The sequence below is a fragment of the Stegodyphus dumicola genome, chromosome 3 (genome assembly GCF_044657685.1).
Source record: "Stegodyphus dumicola isolate Sdum_Otavi_A_Nest chromosome 3, ASM4465768v1".
NCBI lineage: Eukaryota > Metazoa > Arthropoda > Arachnida > Araneae > Eresidae > Stegodyphus > Stegodyphus dumicola.
This window is the reverse complement of record NC_140770.1, coordinates 166,857,856-166,878,834: the sequence shown is the minus strand read 5'-3', so window position 1 is coordinate 166,878,834 and position 20,979 is coordinate 166,857,856. Positions and strand designations below refer to the sequence as shown.

General features: G+C 34.5%; 1 protein-coding gene across 1 annotated transcript in view; it reads right to left on the bottom strand.

The window, feature by feature from the left end:
* LOC118184763 (arrestin homolog) overlaps positions 1–20,979 on the bottom strand; it is a 307,654-nt gene that overhangs the window by 255,738 nt on the left and 30,937 nt on the right. The gene's annotated exons all lie outside the window — the stretch shown is intronic.

Genomic DNA, 20,979 nt, shown 5'->3' with positions numbered 1-20,979 from the left:
GGACGAAACTATTAAAAATGATGCAATTTCATCAAAAATCTATCAACAACAATGAGAAGGGAAAATTGTTGCCAAAACCCCATTTTTAAAGATGTGAGAAGTGTATTCGGAAGCTTCATTTAAAAAAGAATTTAAAAAATACAAAATATTATTATTTTTAAAAAATTCTTTTTGTAAAAGCAGTCGCAAGGATGAAAGTTTAACGTGTCCAAAAATCAAAGGAAAAAACACTGTACATTTTTAAAAATAAACTTTTTTAGAAAAAATCCCGTTGAAAAGGTGTTAAGCTCACTTTGTTAAATAAATTCGTATTTAATCGTTTTATTGAAACACGAAATTTATTTTAAGTACGTAAAACAGCTAAATGCCTACGTTTCATGACGATGTGAAAATGGAGTGTGTAGAGTAAAATCTCGCTTTCCTATAGCGCATTATGTCTCAAAATGACGCGGTTTCGTCACAAAACATGAAATAAAAAAATTCTAATTCGAATTTCGAAAAACTCGCTTCGAGGTGCACTGGCTCTTGTCTAGATGCACCTATGTACCAAATTTCGTAGCCGTGGGTCTATTAGCTTACACGCAGCGCAAACGAAAGACACACACACACAGACAGACTCTTTGTTTTATTATATGTAGAGATTTCCGAAGATATGACGTGAATTTATATATTGGTGCGTTTTGAAATTCGCCATATTTGTTAAAAGCGATAATAACATCAAATGTGCTTTAGGCACTTTGTTAAAATTATTTGCAAATAGGAACGGTGTCCCTTTTTTTTCCCGCTCATGCACAATGTAAACAGGTAGGAACGATGCGACTTTTTTTACGCTCCTGCATAATAGAAGAGAAAGGAAAATAGGTGTTATATATTAAGAAGTTGGACAAGTGAATTATTCTTGGCGCAAACTGAAAAACATTCGTCCAGATAAATTTTTGATTTTCTCCGTAAATTTCGCACCAAAGTTTACAAAATTTAATACTTAGGTATAATTTGAGTCGTAGAATCGAAATATGGAAACAAAATTGGCATGTTATTTCAGAAAAAGTCCGATGTGGCAAAATATTTATAACAATGCTATATATAAATCTAATATATATCCTAAGTCACGCTTTCGAGACATGAAAAACGCAATTTGAATTTCGGCAATCGGCTCAGTAGAACGGTAGATATAGTAGTGTCCCTTTCCCCCCTTTTTTTTTTGCTCGGTGTACGTACAAAATTATTCATCAAAACTGCGGGTTGGCATACGGATAGAAGTCTAAGGAATAAAATGTTGTGTGGTATGTTGAGACAGCTTTCTGCCTTAATTACAGTTAATTTGAAGTTAAATTAATTTTAATTGTGCTGATGGCCGACTGAAGAAGTAGGTTTGGAAAGAATTAGCATAAAAATAACGTAGCAGCTAATAAAAATCTCACAAACTAGAAGCTGTTTCTGAAGCTTCACATGCATACGCTAATACTAAAAAATTTAATCTATTTCACCCTTTCAGCCTTAGCGTTTTTTTTCATTCTCTTTTATCGGATAATACCATTGCTAAAGCGCGGTAAGATTATAGAAAACATATAGCACGGTATTCATGGCTACTAAATTTTTTCTCTTTCTTTTTACCAACGACAGAACCACTGATCCGCTGGGCAAAGTTGTTGAACCTATTGTATCTTGTCGATGGAACAAACGTAACAACTACGGCGTTAGAAAACAATTGCTCAGCCTGTTAGATCCTGTCTATGTGTCCTGTACACAAAATGATTGCGCTGGATCCTGTCGAGGGAATAAACAAACTAGAGTTTAAAGCTATATCCTTCGTGACTTGACAATGGAAAACGATGAATAATGAAAAAAGAAGTTTAAAAAGGAAGAAGAAGGTAGAGAAAAAACCTAAAAAGGACACAGATTTTACTTCAAATCGGATGATTCGTTAAGCTTTTATATGCTCTCGCTCAGGATCGCAGGTTATCAAGCCTGCTAACGCTTTTTTTTTTTTTTTTTTGTCTTTTTAGCTTTATTTTTAAACACCGCATTCTTAGCGCTTACATAGCATAAAATTCAAGAGAAAAATCACAAAATATTTGAAAACGAAATATCTTTAGAATTCCCAATAAAGAGCGTTAGGGATTGTTATATATTTTTTGATATTTCTTGTATTACATCTTTGAAAACTAGACGCTCGAGTGGTCAGAAAGAATTATCATAAAAAGATAAAAGTATATAATGATTTTAATCAGTTCAGCTAGTACCCTTCATAAAAATATTTAATATCTCTAATATTGAATTAGATAATAAAACAATTTGTTTTATTAATTTGTTTTATTAATAAGACATCTTGAATTTTAAATGTATTGTTACGGATTTCGTATTTAAATAGCTAATGTTAGTTGAATTGTAAATTGAATGGTTTTATTTCCCGCGCAGTGCAGCGCGTGAAGAATATTAAAAGAAAGCTAAGCCGGAAAATTGAAAATACAAGAGCGCGTGCATGTAACATTTAATAAATATCTCTTTTTAATTTCGAGAAAGTTCCAGAAAGTTCTCGCGCGCGATTTATAAATCTTATAGAAAGGAAGAAAACCTCTAAATTCAGTTAGTTACTTAGTTTGTTGTTGTTTTAAGAGTTTGTTTAGAAAACTGCTCTTGTTAATTGTAGCCAATTCGCGGATTAGCTTTCTTCAGCTGTTTTGAATTAAGTTCTATTGAATGTTTGAGTAGTTTGAAGATATATTGTACTACTGTGATATATTGTGATATTGCACGATTATTTGAGAACATTTAATCATATTTGTTGTGCTAATAATACATTTTCTTCATTTTTCATTGGACTTGTGCATTCATTTCGTAACGAACCCGTACGCACGCGCAACAGTATTTCAACTTAAATCAATCTTACTAAAAGTAGAAAAAATATTTTTAAGAACTGCTTTTATTGCTTTTCAGTCATTTGGTTTGGTACTCAGTAACAGATAAAATAAATCTGGAAGTTAAATATCTTATTCTTTTATTTAATAGCAAGACGCTGCTGCGTAGAGATAATAAGTATTTTGTTTGAGGCAGTGGCAACACATTGATTTCCAATAGCAATGTGCGAATTTAAATTTTAAGATCAATACCTGACATTTTGCCGAATGGCAGCAGCCTGATCCGCTGAAGAAAAAAATGGTTAATTTGCATTGGTGTTGCCACTTCTCAGTTTCAGATCGCTGAGTTTGTTAAACAAAAATTCGTTAATTTTGTACTAAGTGTGAAACAAATCAAAAACAAATTCGGAATTCAAAATTCGGGTTACAAGATACCCATGTTTGTGTGGAGGCCTATGTGTATTCAAAATCTGATGGCTCTACGTGTACTTGTTTTTATGCTATGCGAGAAACATACGCACATACATACAGATTCTTCATTATTAACCCATAAGGTGTTAGCCCAGAAGGGCTATTAATTTCAAAACGGCATTTTGCGTCGATTCACTTTTCAAACTGTTGCCACCAAATATTATCGCCATGTATTATATTTAAAGAAACTAAATAATGAAGAATCTTGCATGAATGTATGAATGTTTCTCGTATTGTGAAGAAACAACGATACCTAGAGCCATTAAATTTTGAATAACGTGTTCTCAAACCGAACACTAGCACTTGGAAGCCCGAATTTTGAATTTGTTTTATTATCTATTTAAAATTTTGTAAAACTTTAACCAATTTTTGATAAAAAACTCAACGATTTCAAAGCGAGCCATAACATCATCGTAAGGAGAAAACATTTTTATCTCCAGCACGCGAGACTGTGCATTGGAAATTCTAAAGATATTGTTACGAATTTGGTATTTAAAAAAAGCTAATGTTAGTTCAATTATAAATTAAATGGTTTTATTTCTCGCGCAGTGCAGCGCGTGACGAATATTAAAAGAAAGCTAAGCCGGAAAAATTAAAAATACAAGAGCGTGTGCGTTAAATAAATAAATATCTCTTTTTGATTTCGAGAAAGTACTGGAAAATTCTAGCGCGTGATTTTAAAATCTTATAAAAGGAGGAAAACATCTCAGTTTGTAGTAGTTGCTTGCTTAGTTTGTTGTTGTTTAGAAAACTGCTCTTGTTGATTGTAGCGAATTCGCGGATTAGCGTTCTTTAGCTGTTTTGAATTACGTTCTATTGGATATTTGAGTAGTTAAAAGATAACTACTGTGAGATATTGTAATACTGCATGATAATTTGAGAAAATTTAAGCATTTTTGTTGTGATAATAATAAATTTTTGTTCATTTTTCATCGGACTTGTGCATTCATTTCATAACGAACCCGTACGCACGCAACAATTTTTGGTGTCAGGAGTGGGGTTTGAATGCCAATAACAAGAGCGATGGAAGAGCAATTAAGGCATTTAATATCAGTCTTTGCCTCATTTAAAGAAGAAATGGAATTGGGCCAGGAATCCCTCAAGGAAGAAATGAAAGCGGCACAGGAACAAATGAAGTTGGGCCAGGAATCCTTTAAAGGGGAAATGAAATTGGGCCAGGAATCCGTTAAGGAAGAGATGAAATCTCTTAAAAATGAGATGAAAGCAGGTCAGAACGAAATGAAAAGAGAAATTACCTGCGTAATAGAAAATAAATTTGAGGCTATGGAAGGCAGAATAGACGCGGTTGAAACTAAAGTTGGACAAATAGAAGAAAGAGTTTCTTCGGTAAAAGAACAAGTAGAAGAAAGAATTTCTTCTGTAAAAGAACATTTAGAAGAGAGAGTTTCTGCCGTCGAACAACAAATTGATGATAGGGTTTCTGCTGCCGTCGCCAAAGAAGTTGACAGCCTAAAGAAGTGCATAGCGACGGTAGGAAACAATTCTGAAGGTTTCAAATTTTTATCGATGCCTGCTCGTTCCGTTCTGAAACTATCTACATATGATGGGAAGACCTCCTGGCAGGTATATAGGACACAATTTTCTATCGTTGCGGATGCGAATGGATGGGATTCCCAAGCTAAGGCCTGTCATCTCGCCGCTTCTCTGAGAGCAGACGCAGCGGATATCCTGCAGACGCTTCCCGAAAATCAAAGGCTAGATTTCGAAGCTCTATCCGGCGCTTTGGAGCTGCGCTTCGGCGAGAAATGTTTAAAAGACTACAGCAGGCTCCAATTAAAATCTCGTCAACAGAAGCTCACCGAAACGCTTCAGGAGCTCGCCACGGATGTTGAAAGGCTGTCACATCACGTCTTTTCGGAGTGCCCGACAGAAACAAGGGAAATCCTGTCCCTGCAATATTTCATCGACGGCATCCGGGATCCTGAAATACAAAAAGCTCTTCGAATGGCAAATGTAAAGGACATAAAAAGCGCTCTGTTGTACGCCATGAAATTGGAGGCAGCCCAGCAACAACGCAGTAAACAAATTAGTGACCATATCGAGGAACGGAGGTTGCCAGATAGTGAAAAACCTTGTTTTAAAGCTCTTAAAATTTATACAGTGAGTGGCAACAATAACGGACTGTCCATCAATGGGAATATCGATGGAGTTCCTTGCAGTATGATCATTGACACAGGAGCTAATGTTACCATCATTAGGAAAGATTTAGCTGAACAGTTTAAAGATAAACTTATTTGGACGCCATTCTGTGTAACCCTTCAGACTGCGTCTGGTGACAAGATCGACATAACTGGGAAGTTAAACGTAAACATCACGTTTGGAAGTGCCGCCTACCATCACACGGCATATGTGGCGGATATTAAAGATCCATGCATACTCGGATTGGACTTTTTAAGGAAATACAATTTTTCCTTAGACTTGAAAAACAACAAACTGCTTTCAGGATCTAAAGACATAACTATCCATCCTAAGAAGGGATCCTCACCTGGAAATGCCGAAGCTTTGTCCGAAAGAACCAGCTCGAGAAACAGCCGAAATCATGCTAGGGTCGAAAAGAAACACCAGACTACCAGCTATTCTCCATCTCAGATGCTATTCGGTCGAGACCTTCGTCTGCCTTGTGACCGCCTGTTTCATCGCCGTACGGATGCGCCTTCATCGCCTGAGGAACACATCCAAGATGTCAAGGCCCGTTTTGAAGTGATGCACCGTTCCGCACGAAAGCGAGTGAACTTGGCGACGGAGAAAGTGAAGACCAGATACAACACGAGAGCTGCTGGACATAGATCCAACGAAGGAGACAAGGTGTGGTTGTGGAACCCGATTCGACGAAAAGGAGTCAGGCCTGATTTACAGTCACCTTGGGATGGTTCGCACACAATCCTAAACAGGCTAAATGACGTCATGGTTCGGATCCGTGAGTCTTCGAACTCTTACGACAGGTTAGCTCATTACTATGGCCATAGTACGTAATGTAAATAATTGTAAATAGTATCAGACCATGGTCCTTTTTGTTTATAAATGTGTATTTAGTATTTGATTTGTATTTAGTAATTGATCTGCATTTAGTATTTGATTTGTATTTAGTATTTGTTTTGTATTTAGTATTTGATAGCATTTGATTTGTTTAAGTTAGTTATTGCATTTATTGTTTATATTGTTTGATATTGTAATGTAATGTTTATGCCTCAGTTGCATTTATGCCACAGTTGTAAGTTTAGCTTCCTGTCCAGGGATTGTACTGCCCGGGACGTGCAGTCCTTGGGAAGGGGGCAGTGTTACGAATTTAGTATTTAAAAAAAGCTAGTGTTAGTTCAATTATAAATTAAATGGTTTTATTTCTCGCGCAGTGCAGCGCGTGACGAATATTAAAAGAAAGCTAAGCCGGAAAAATTAAAAATACAAGAGCGCGTGCGTTAAATAAATAAATATCTCTTTTTGATTTCGAGAAAGTACTGGAAAATTCTAGCGCGTGATTTTAAAATCTTATAAAAGGAGGAAAACATCTCAGTTTGTAGTAGTTGCTTGCTTAGTTTGTTGTTGTTTAGAAAACTGCTCTTGTTGATTGTAGCGAATTCGCGGATTAGCGTTCTTTAGCTGTTTTGAATTACGTTCTATTGGATATGTGAGTAGTTAAAAGATAACTACTGTGAGATATTGTAATACTGCATGATAATTTGAGAAAATTTAAGCATTTTTGTTGTGATAATAATAAATTTTTGTTCATTTTTCATCGGACTTGTGCATTCATTTCATAACGAACCCGTACGCACGCAACAATATGCTCCTTTTAAAATTATTTTGCGATATTGCTGTTGAATTCAATATTATGGTTAAGTGCCAGGAGCACGGTATTTAATCAATAAAGGTAACACACGAAACGGTAAAAAAACTGCAATTTTGGGCGTAATAAAAAATCTGAAAGCTGTCCGATTTTTTGTTTTGTTTTGTATTGTTACGAAATGTACAGGCGCGGTGAGATGACTTCCCCGCAAAGTAGTTTTAGGTTTGCCATAAAATGGCAGGGAAAGGTAGGGTTGCCATATTTGGCGAGAAATCGCCCATTTGGCGACAAAATTGGCTTTATGCTATGGACAGATGGAAAACCTTCTGGAACGAATTCTTACCGGTTTAGCCCAGAATGTTCTCGAACACAAGCCGAAAGCTATATAAACCCTGCTGGTCCGCAGTCAGTCAGTAGTGTGTGTGTCTCCGAAAGTGTGCCTCGTCTAGCGAGCCGTGCGCAGTCGATCGAGTTGACAGCCGGGCAACGAGTGTCGAGTGCACCGAAGGAGTCTCTTAGTGTATCGCGGTTAGTGCATCGGGGAGAGAGCGTGTTGAGCTCCGGGAACGACTGAACCGAAGAGTCGGGAGCTTTGCTCGTGTGTCGTCGAGTGCATCGCGAGTTGTAGCGTGGAGAGTCTCGAGAGTACGTGGAGTTCCGAGAACGACCAAGCAGAGTCGGGAGCTGTACTCCGGAAAGCAGAGTCGGGTACTTTGCAGGAAGCTGTCTCCACCGTTATTGCCTGACAATGTAAAGGCTGTGTCGCTGATTGTTCCAGCGTGTTTATAGTAGATCTTCGACGACTGTAAAAGTGTTTTGGAGCTGACCTGATTAATATTGATAAATAAAGTGTGTTTCGATACTTCATCCAGTGTCGTCATTATTCACTACAAATCTACAAACCTCATACGAACGTGAAGGAAGAAAATAGCGTAACAACTGGTGTCAGAAGAAAGAAAAACGCAACAATATTTTTGTTAGCCCAAACGGCGTAGCCTACAAGGGCTATTAGTTTCGTTTTGACAATTTGCATTCAAAACTCTAAATGGGTGTTTCACTTTTCAGATTGTTACGACAAAATATTATCACCCTGTGTTATATTTAAAGAAATTAAGTGATGAAGACTCTGCATAAATGCATGTTTATTTCTCGCATTGTGATAAAACTACGGTACCTAGAGCCATCCAATTTTGAATAAGGTAATCCTCCACCGAATATGGGAATCTAAATCCCCTAATTTGGAATTTGTTTTACTATCGATTTTATATTTTGTAACAGTTTAATGAACTTTTGATTAACAAACTCAACCATTTCATAACCAGCAATGGAAACACTGTACGACGAAAAAATTTATCTCCAGCGCGTGAGACTGTGTATCAAAAATTCTGAAAATAGGCTCATTTTAAAATTATTTTGCAATATTGCTGTTGAACTGAATTTTATGGTTTAAGTGCGAAGAACATGATATTTAATAAATAAAGGTAACACACAGAACGTTAAAAATAATTTGAAAGCTTTCAGATTAAAAATAATAGTTTATTAATATTTAAATTATTTTTAAAATTTTGTTCAAAGAATGCATTGGTATAACATTTGGTGGCAACCATTTGAAAAGTATTTCAGATACAAAAGGGATATGGTGAAAAAGAGAATTTCGGAAGGAATAGCATCTTTGCTCCTAAGAAAGTGGAAAAAATACATGGCTGCATATTTACTGCTAAGACTAACGAAATGTGATCATAATAGCTTATCTTGAAACAGGTAATTTGCTGTTACCTGCAAGAGGACTCTGACTAATAGAAAAATATCGTAATGCCAGTAACATCTTTGTATGCTGTAGTCTAATAACATGCACGCAATCATAAAGCATATCCAAAAGTACATACTTATGTTTAAAAGGATGTTGTAGTTATTAAATTTAAATAACATTAACAAAATCGTACCACCTATTGCCGTTGACGTTTCCTAGGTTTTCAGGTTTGGTTTAATTTGATTAAATGGAGGAATGCGTTCATGGAAGGTTTTGTAAGGTAGACCGGGTCATATTCAAGTTGTTTTACTGGGAAATAACGAAGGAGAAAACTCCTTACATTGTTCTCCTCTCTAAAGCGCGAAAGGGTGAGATAGGAAGATGATTGACAAATCCAGAAAGTAACCAATTATTTTTGTTCGGGCGCCCCTTCTAGAGTAATTTAAGAATTGAGCAAGAAATGGTCAAATCGGCGATGCCCTTTTCGGGATTCGAACTCAGGACCTCCCGATCGCCAGCCATATATGTTTTAAATTACACTACAAAGGCATGTTCTGTAAGAAAGGAGAAAATTCCTTAGCAATTTACTAAGCGCCCCCCCCCCTTGAGAATGCAAAAATCACTAAACACGACATCATTTTTAGTGATGAGAAAAAAATAAGAAAGCTATATTTTACCAGGTAGTTACTTATGTTCGCATGAATTTTTAATAAAACGAGAAAAATATTACTTTATAACAGCATTTTTTTAAAAAAGAAATGTTGCCAACGAAAGTAAATCTTCACGTCAACTGCAGCGCAATTATCGGAGGACAGAATTCCTGAGAGTTTATTAAAAATATTTTAAATACATAAGGAAGAGAAGTATTCCTAAGATCTTCATTCTCCACCACTTTGTAAAAAGGGGGGTGGGGAGTGTGTTGTTGCCTAGCAACCACCATCTCACTTTCTCTGGATGATCTGGATCTATTTCTCTGGGAACAAAGGAATAGTCATGTTCGACGTTTGACGAAGACAGGCGTCTGCTCTTTCCGCTTTTTTCCAGCGCCCACCCCAAGCGACACCCCCCGCTCTCCTTAAAAAGAAGCGAACATATCGGAGACCACGGGAACTCACTTATATGAAATTGCTGATGCAATGCGCCGTCAAGGGGTCGTTGGAAGCTCCCCCTCCCCTCCTGCGCTTCTTCAGCGTTATCTCGAAGATAGCCAGATCGATGTGATGTCGCGAAACCAATTATCTTCTGCTTCTTTTTATGAGGACGACGGCACTTTTAACAGAGCATTTCTAGAAAATCGGAACATTTTTTTAGCGTTATTAAGACTTATTTCTTAATAGCCGCGGTGATAGAAAATTTGATTTGTAACTTCGCGGTTTCGCTCATTTCCTTTTAGAGAGAACGTACTATAAAAAAGATTTATGGAATAATGCAGGAAAGTAATATCTAAGATCATAGCGGTTAGAGTTAACGGATATAATACCGGGAAAAGTGTCCACGGTTAGTTTAAAACCACGATTAATCCGACAGCAAATAAAATAATCCAGAAAGAGCAATAACCTATATTATAATTAATACAAAAATACCAATATATAACCTAATTTCCAAACAGTTTAATGCGGAAAATAATCACATTTCGGTAATTAAATTAAAGCCGCCAAGCCGGGATAGTGATTAGCGACGCTGACGACAACTCCAAAAGACCAGAGTTCAAATCCTGGAGAAGACACGGATGTTTGTAAATGTATAATGTCTGTGGGGAATGAGGGCACGCTAAATATGCGAATCAAAAGTCTTCTGGAGAGATTGGAGGTAGAGAAAGAGGGGTGCAGCCTCAAGTTCAGGTTCAGGTTGTAGTGCAGCGGACACCCATTGTGTAACCATTGGTAAAGTGGGTATTGTCCAACTGCACTATCTCTTTATTTGAACATTATATTTTTTTGAAGAAATTTGACATATTCACTTTTTTTACTTAGGATTACAATACAGTTGTGACATATGGTGTCTTTCATGCTCGAATACATAATGGTAAATATAGAACATAATGGTAAATACAGAGCATAAAGGCAAATATATAACATACTGATAACATAATAGCATACATACAACAATACTTTTACGAACATATATATATAGCATGATTATATACATAAATGCAAAGAACACTTTTTTGCCTATATATGTAAGAAAGAAAGAGGGGTGCAGACCTTCGGCCCCGTCCCCCCCCGGGGCGCTCTCTGTTAAAATTGGCCGCGGAACTCAGCTTAAGTGGAGTTGTCATTTTTATGATGCTCAAGCCTCTTGCGAACGACATGTGCATTTGTCTCCTTGCCACGATGAACATCCTGGGCTTGTGGTTACCGTTGTTAGATAAGTGGGATAGATAACAACAGCAACCTAAATTAAATTACCATTCGAAGTATTTTCTCTTTCTCTCCCCCCTCCCGTAAGCAAGTGGTTAAGATCTCTGTGTTCGCATGGTTTCGTAACAGATTGAATGCACACAGGTCCAGATGATAGGTTGATAACATTTATTTCATCAAAAGAAAATTATTTCAACAAAAGCTACACTTCAGAATTCTCGAACTTTCCACAGAAATAATCATACCATTCTTCACAGTATCATAGAATGCAGTTAGTAGTCACACTTAAAGTACTAAGAACGTTAAACACAACGCAATGCAAAGCGCATCTACAGAGCAAAACTAGACGGAGATATCTCAGTACTCCGAACTCATGCTTAACTAACAACGCACAACTACATTTGAGGGCAGACGCTGCAAAACAGAGACAGAAACACAGAAAGAGAACGCTGCAACGCAGACGAAGAAGGAATGGAGTAAATAGTTTCAGTTCGAGTTAGAGAAAGTTTTGGTTTACAATTATTTTGATTGGACAAGAGAAACACATTGAAACGTTACGCAACATAGAAAGATCTCGAATCCGGGAGAACAGATGAATTTAGGGGAAGACCATAAAATCTAGAATCGTTAATTTTGAGATCTCCAGTTATTTTTAAAGCAGCTATTGTATTTTGTTATATCTTACATATTAATTCTTCTTCTTTATTTGTTAGAAGACTCAACTATGGCCATGAGACTGACTTGGGTTTTTCTACATTTTTTACCAGTCACGTTCCTCTGACCATAGTTTGGCAGAGAAGTGCTACGATACACACACATTAATTTTAAAACAAAATTTTTCTTTTTCTTCTTATTGTACGGTAATATTTAGTTATATTTTAGCAAAATTTAAAGGACTTTAACTTGATTATACAAGTTATTTGTCTTAAATTTTCATCTTAATGTTGTATTATTATTAGTAAGTAATATCAAAGATTTTAGAAACAACAAACTTTGACAGTTGCACAATTCCAGAAACCAGTTACTTTGTCTAACGAACGGAGGTTTTTTGATCTATTCTACTTAAGCATTCCTCAGCCACCAGTAAGATGTTACGCTGATTTCGTTGGAGAGGACATGCCAAGTAATCGTCGAAGTATTCTTGTTTTATTCGGTATTGCATTATATTATTAAGTTTTTGTATTGAATTTTATATTGCATTAAACGCATATAACTACAATAGGAAGAAATTACACAAGAAATCATAAATTCTGAGTTATATTTCTAATCGTTACTATATAATACTATATAATAGTTACAGGAAATATAGCTGCTTAATCTATATTATAATAAAAATATTTTCATCAAGAAAATATGAAAAACATTTGAACATTTATTTTGTGAAAAAATGTGAGCATTTACTTTGTGGAACTATTGTCATAAAAAAACTTTACAAACTTTTCATTGGACATTCTAACAACTTCAGGAGCCTAAAATGTGCAATTGTTTTAAAAGAATATAGTGCTTAAAATTATTACTGAATTCAAAATATTATGACATTCAGAGAAATGTCGAATTTAGTCAAAATTTTAGGAATTATAAATTTTTTTAATTGTTCAAAAATTAATTTTATGTTTTGTATTTTCAAAATTATATCTGTCATATATATCAGTAAACTGCTCTAATGCTTTTTTTCTGCCACCCTGATCTGCCTTTCTTTTGAAGGGGGTATATGTAAGATATAGAAAAATACAATAGCTGTCGATCTCAAATAATAATAATTGGCGATTTCCAAATTAACGATTCTAGATTTTATGCTCTTCCCCTAAATTTATAAACTAAAGCCTGGAGGATTCGAGATATTTCTATGTTACGTAACTTTTTAATGCAGATACCTCTTGTCCAATCAAAGTAATTGTAAACCAAAACTTTCTCTAACTCGAACTGAAACTATTGACTCCCTCCTTTCTTCCTCTGTGTTGCAGTATTCTCTTTCGCTGCTCCTTATTTGCCTAATATGACGTCGTACTTTAAAATGGAACTTATTGTATTCAACTATAATTAAGAAATATCTTGTCTGCAAAGGAATGATTTGATATGCGTAAAAAAATAAAGAACTGCGTCATCATAGCTTTTACTTCAACCATTACTGTCTGATCAGCCATAACTGTTGTCGAATGCTGTTAAGAGCTGTTAAGCGACTATATATATACTAGAAAGCTCGGCGGTCATACGAAATGACCGCTGTTCTAGATATTATAATTTGTAATTTGATTCGTGCAAAGGTGTCTGCTAATTCAAACTGAATTACCCGGGGCAGGCCGGTGAGAACGCCCCTTTACTTACTGTCCCACGGGGTTTCGCCTTCTATTTGCTTAATTGCTTAAAATAGAGTGCAATGAAGGAAAACCACCGGCGGTACATTTCTTAAGAGCCACCGCTAGCTCAATAAATAAAGTTGATTTAAATAATAAAATGTTAATTCACATGTCAAAGTTCTCTTTGTACACAACATTTCTTGTGCAGATCTTTCCATCATTTTTAAGCTCGCTTTGCAGAGGACCATCCATTATTTTTAATTTTACGCCCGTTCTTTCACGAACTCTTGAACAGGCAACATAAAGTTGACCGTGTCCAAATGCAAATATGCCAACACGCTTAAGCGTTTGGCCCTGAGACCTTTTGATGGTCATAGCAAAGGCGAGGCTTACAGGAAACTGTCTACGTCTCAGTTGAAGCGGCAACCCTGTGCCGGGACAACTTCAGTCCATTGGCTAGTACAGTTACGCAAGCAAAGAATAAACTATCGGCGACAAACAGACACTTCAGCCGCATATAATAAAGATATTTATTTATTTCATTTTATTTGTATTTTTGGAACTTAGCAATCTTGCTTTTAAGCAAGGAGAAAGAAGATGAGGACTTTGTCGAACGCCGTTTCCTCCAGTCCGCGAGGTCATTGAATTCTTTTGTTTTTGTAGAAACAAATGAATCGTTACTAGATGTATATATTACGATAAGAATATAACGAATATATTCTTATCGTTACTATATATATATATATACATATATCAACGATAAGAAAGCAATCAGTGGCAACTTCGAAGTAAAGCAGAATTTTATCTCGAGTGTCCGAGACTGTTGCCATTCAGGAAAAACTCAGCACCAAAATTAGCGTTTTCAGAGGTTTTAATTAATATCACGGCTAATTTAAACTGTACGATAATCAGAATGGTCAAAATGGCTTCCATCGGATTTTTGGAATCCGGGGGTACCTCTTTCGAAACTCAACCCCCGCCGTTTCGGAGGAGATAATGCCACAAGCAAACAAACAGACAGACGCGTACTGATTTTCATAGTATAGTTAATAAACCGAATCCGAAATTCAAAAATCGGGCTTCCAGGTACGTATGGTATGGTGGAGGATTACGTTATTCAAAATTTGATGGTTCCAGGTACCGTCGTTTTTTGACAGTACGTGGAACATATATGCATACATACATACATGCAAATTGTTCATTACTTAATTTCCTTAAAAATAATGCCCCGATAATACCTGATGTCAAAAATTCTCAATAGTGATACGCCATTTTATAGGGAACTAACGCAAAACCCCGTTTCTCGCTTAAAGCGCGTTTTGAACTAATTTTACAATAGCAAATATGAAGCATTTGTATTTTCATCCCTGTATTTCTGTTGGTCTATAATAAGGATTACATCAATTAATCAATACATATTGATACATATATAAACTCAGAAATGGTCATGTGAAACCATAATATCATAACTAAGATAAAATGGTTCTACCTCATTTTTTGAAAAAAAAAAAAAAAAAAAAAAAAAAAAAAAGAAAGAAACGAAAAAAAAAGTAGAACGAAAGCTGTAAGACCCTCGAAAAAAGGGTTATGTCCTCTGTTTTATTCTTTAAGTAGGTAAAGGACTCTTCCCTTCCATTGCAATAAATTGATTCCTTCCATTTCTAAATGCATGACACTGACAAATGACATATCTTTTCTCCGGTAAACTGATCACTTGTCACTGACAAAAGAATCTTACATCTTATTTCTAAAAAACTAACTGTCCGAAAAGATACATATTACCGCAGTCCAGATCGAACCACGCACAGGAATTTGTTGACACAGAGTATGTAGTACATCTTTTATCATAAGTTGCTATCTGCTTTAGAGGACATCAGGACGTGAATTTTTTATGATGTTTACAAATGGGAAAATTGAAGTTTCTCTTTCGGAGTTTTAACTCTTCGATACTTTAGCTTATCGACTGGGAGATAGTGTAATCTAAATGTTACATTTTAACTGAATGTATTTCTTATGAAATGAGGTCGCCACATCTATTCATCCATTTTCCTAAAGTAAATAAAACTATATCAAATGACACATTTGGGAAGAAAATATTTCCCTTTAATATGAAATTGGTTTAGAAATAGATAAGACAAGAATTCAAATTTTGCTTTCTCTATGCCTGCTTCTCTTTTCTTTAATGTTTACCTTTCTTTCCATCTCTCTCTATATAAACATATATACAGGCTGTCCTATTAATTACAGAATTTGGAATTTCATTTGTAGGGATCTATATTTATTTTAAATAACCAATTTCATTTAATTTTAAGGGGTGTTGGAACCCCAAAATCTTCAAAAAATGGTGATTTCGGATTTTTGCATTTTCAAATTCTCTACACTTTTATCTTTCTAAAATACCATTCTTTAATCTCTATGAAAATTAGAACTGCAAAAAATCTCGTTTTAATTTGCCATCGAATGCTTTGGTAAATGAGGACTTTTATATAAAAACGAGTTTTTCTCCAAACGTGATTTTTTTTTTATACTCGATGTACCTTTTCTCAGGAACTACTGCTCACAGATATCTAAAATTTTTATAGATTATTTATTAAGTTTCCTAATATTTACTGAAATGAGCTTTTTGTGATAAACTAAGAAAAAAATTGTATGAGAAAAAGTGCTAAATGTTACTATGCCTAACAAAATATTCTGTAAATTACTCTAAAATTCAAAATGTTTCAAAAGCTCAATAATCAGATAAGTATACTTTAATTACACAAAAAATTTCAAGTGTGTATCTACAGCAGATTTTGAGAAAAGGTGCATCGAAAATGGCCAATTTAATATTGTCGCTATAGGGGTTGCTGATACCTCTTAAGTTCTTTCCTATAAGCCTTCATTCATTAAATATTCTGGCATTGTTAATGCCAGAATATTTAAATCTGGTAGAGCGCGTGAAGAAATGAAAATTCTCTTGAGGAGAAAAAGTTTAAATATCGAGTTCTAGAAGGAAAGTTAGAGAGTTATGTTATTGCCGTCACCTCTGTAGCGTGAGCTTCTATTTCCACAGTTATTATAGCAATTACTTTGCTGCCACTAGTTTCAACTCGGTTTTAAGTAACAGGAGTTTTCTGAGCCCTGTAGAGAATTTCTACTACTTGTGAATATCATCAAAGTTTAGTTTAGTTTAGTCTTGCTTCTTGAATACTTAATATGTCATTTTCTTCATCTTCAGGAAACTACTAATTTCAGTTTATTGAAAAGATCACTATTTCACAAATTTTCTAAGCTTTCTATTGCTTAGCTTCTCTGCAATTATAAACTAAAATAATTTCAATTTCCATACTAGAAGCGAAACATAGCATAATTAATGACTAAAAACATATAAAGTTATACTGGAGACTAGAAAACCTGTGGCTCAACATTTTGCGAGGATATAATTTATTTTTTTATTTCTTGTTCCAAAACACTTCACAGATCAGAGAGTTAGATAATATGATCACAACAGGAAAATGTTACAAGTAATATAGGTAAGATAAACCCAACAGGTAACAAAGACAGGTAAGATAAACCTAACAGGTAACAGAGAAAGGTAAGATAAACCTAATACATAAGAGAGACATGAAAGTTAGGTAAAAATGTAAGAAGTAAGGTAAACAGGGACAATTAAACCTAACAGGTTAAGACATACAGGTAAGATAAGTAGAAGAAACCTAACAAGTAAGAAAGACAGGCTCTCTAGCCTGTTAGTACGATAAACCTAATGGGTTAGAGATATATGCTAGATAGGTATGATAAGCTTAATAGGTAAGAGGGATATCTAAGATAGGTAAAAGAAGACCTAAAAGAGACAGGTAAGGTACCTAATATGTAAGAGACACAGGTAAGATAGGTAATATAAACTTAACAGTTAAGAAAGACGAGTAAGACAGTTATGACAAGCCTAACAGGTAACAGAGTAGGAAAGATAAACTTAATAGATAAGAGAGACGGTAAGACAGATAAATAGGTAAAAGAGACAGGTAAAACAGGTAAGATAAGAATAAGGTAAGGGGTCTGGTAAGTTAGGTAAGATGAACCTAATATATAAAAAAACAGGTAAGATAGGTAAGATCAACATAATATGTAAGAGGAACTGTAAGATAGATAAGATAAACCTAACAGGTAAGCGAGATAATTAAGATAAACCTAACAGGTAAGGAGTCATGTATGTTAGGTAAGATGAACCTAATATGTAAGAAAAACAGGTAAGATAGGTAAGATCAACATAATATGTAAGAAAAACTGTAAGATAGATTAGATAAACCTAACAGGTAAGCGAGATAATTAAGATAAACCTCATGTATGTTAGGTAAGATGAATCTAATATATAAGAGAAACAGGTAAGATAGGTAAGATCAACATAATATGTAAGAAAACCTGTAAGATAGATTAGATAAACCTAACAGGTAAGCGAGATAATTAAGATAAACCTCATGTATATTAGGTAAGATGAATCTAATATATAAGAGAAACAGGTAAGATAGGTAAAATCAACATAATATGTAAGGAAAACTGTAAGATAGATTAGATAAATCTAACAGGTAAGCGAGATAATTAAGATAAACCTAACAGGTAAGGGGGCATGTATGTTAGGTAAGATGAACTTAATATATAAGAGAAACAGGTAAGATAGGTAAGATCAACATAATATGTAAGAGAAACTGTGAAATAGATAAGATAAACCTAACAGCGAGATAGTTAAGATAAACCTAACAGGTAAAAGACACAGGTAAGATAAACCTAATAGATAAGGTAATCAAAGCAATAATCAAAGTCTAGCCATTTTAATCAACTGAGGAGCGCTTTAAATTTAGTAAAAGCTAAGGCTTCATAACCTCATGAATAATTTCGATAACAATACTACGTACCTTGTTAAAAGGATAATGAAGTGTCACGAATTTTATGAAGCAGTAGACATTTAAAATTGCTTAGGATATACTAGATTAAAACATATCTCCTCTTCTCAAGGCTTTATTTATTTAAATGTTATGCTTTTTAGAATGTTGCTGCAGCAGAAATCCGAATAAATTAAGTTACGACACGCGAGAATGTATCATTTTTATATGTCTTCTTGACTTGTGATTTCAGACGTATATAATTATAACTCTCGAGTTATTTCTAAAATTCCAGGTAATGGATACGTGAGCTCTGTCGCTGCTAAAAGCATGTATAACTAAGAAGATTTATATAGATTACTTGGTAACATCGGAAGAATGTTTGGAAGGTCGGAAGGCCATTAAATTCGACTTAAATTCGTTTAAGGTTCTTTTGCGCAATAAATTTGACTCTGTTTAAGGTCTGTGCTCATGTTTTAGCGCTACAAACGAATATGTCTTTGCAATTATGTGCTTAGTCATGTGTGTGCTATGAAAATACACAACGGCTGCGTTCTACAGACATTCGGAATTTTAATTTTTAGAATTTCAATTTGTTTTCGAGCTGCCATGTTAACTAAAATGATATTCATTGTGTAAGGCAGCAGTCTTTTCAAATACCTTTTAAATTTACTTCTAACAAGTTGAATACTGGTATTGTTTTGAGATTAAGAACAACGTCAAATGTTGGCATAAACACTGCTATTACTGTTCTAAATGGAAATTAACTAACAGATATAGCACGGCAAAAAAATATAACTAAGTAAAAATTGTACAATAGGCCCATCTTAATATGATCGTGCATGTCCACAACTATTTTGATAACATTAATCGAAAGAAAAAAATTAATTATAAATAAAAAGATCTGAAAGGTTATGTGGTGTTGTAGGTGTGACAGTCTATCTAACTAGATACCTACAAGTTTCAATCAATTTACACGTGCCCAATATTTGCTGGCCTAGAATCTATTTTTTGTACATTGCATTTCGAAACCTAAGATCAAGAATAATAAAATGCTTAACATACACAAATACCTTGCGCAAATACCTCAGAGAAAACAACTTCTTTCATCAATTTCACATTTATTTCATCAAAATATTTTCTAGACTAAATATATCAACACAGCATACAAAAATAATATCACAAGAAACGGAATAATAATTGGATTTTTAATTACATAAAAAGGGGCGTTTTTTTAACATTAGTGTGCTACTTTTATTTATTAAATATCATGTTCTTCTCATTTAAAAAATAAAATTCAGTTCAAGAGCAATATCGAAAAATAATTTTAAAATGAGCGTATCTTTAGAATTTCCGATACACAGTCTCGCGCGCTGGAGATAAAAGTGTTTTTTCTGCACAACGTTGCCATTACTCGCTTTGAAATCCTTGATTTGTTACTTAAAAATTCGTTAAAGTTTAACAAAATATGAAATCGATAATAAAACAAATTCCAAATTTCAAATTTGGTCTTCCACATGCCTATATTCGTAAGAGGATTACGCCATTCAAAATTCGATGGCTCTTTGTACCGTTGTTTTATCACAATGCGATAAACATAGATACATTTATGCAGATTCTCCATTATTTAATTTATTTAAATATAATACACGGCGATAATATTTGGTGGCCAAAATTTGAAAAGTGAAATAGCGTTTTTATTGAATCAACGCAAAATTCCAAAACGAAATTAATAGTCCTTCTAGGCAAATTGCCTATTGGACTAATAGTATTACACAATGCGGAAAATATTCTTCAAAACAGTAATAGAACAAATATAACTAGAAATACGTAATTAGATACTTTCACAGCATTTTAATTATATTTAATGAAAAAGTTCATTTAGTAGCGGTTCACCACTTTTCTGGAAATTATGTATTTAACCAATTCTATACACTTAATCTTAATACCCGGAGGGCATCCCTCGTTACAAAAAGAGATGCCAGCACGAAATTAAAAATTAGGCATAAAAGCAATTTAGTTTTTTGTAGATATTTTCCGGCGAAGAATAAATTACGCTGAATTTTTTTTTGGTCTCCTAAAAAAGAGGGACTATTGTCTGATCGCCCTCAAAATCAATTAAGTTATTAAAATCTAAGTCAAACTAAGTTTTTTTTCCTTTAAAAAAAAAAAAAAAAAAAAAAAAAAAAAAAAAAAAAAAACTACCGAATTTTAAACGGTTGATTAAAATCGAAACCAAGCTCTTTGTAGCTTATCCATTATTGATGAATAATAATGAAATAATAACAAGTCATTTTTATAATTTACTTTGAACTTGCTTGGCAACTTTATCTTTAATTTAGTAATTTTACTTAAGTTTAAAAAGCGTATTCTACAATATTTTGATCGTATTAACCGAACTATTCATCACTACAAGCGATATGTTTTCCAGTTTTCCCGTACAGAAACATGTACGATTTCGAGAACTCGATAACAATATATAATCGCACCGTCCAGTTGGTATGGTGGTTAGCGCCGCTGACTGCTGTGCCGAAGTGCCCGGCTTAGAATCCTGGAGAAGGCATGGATGTTTGTAAATG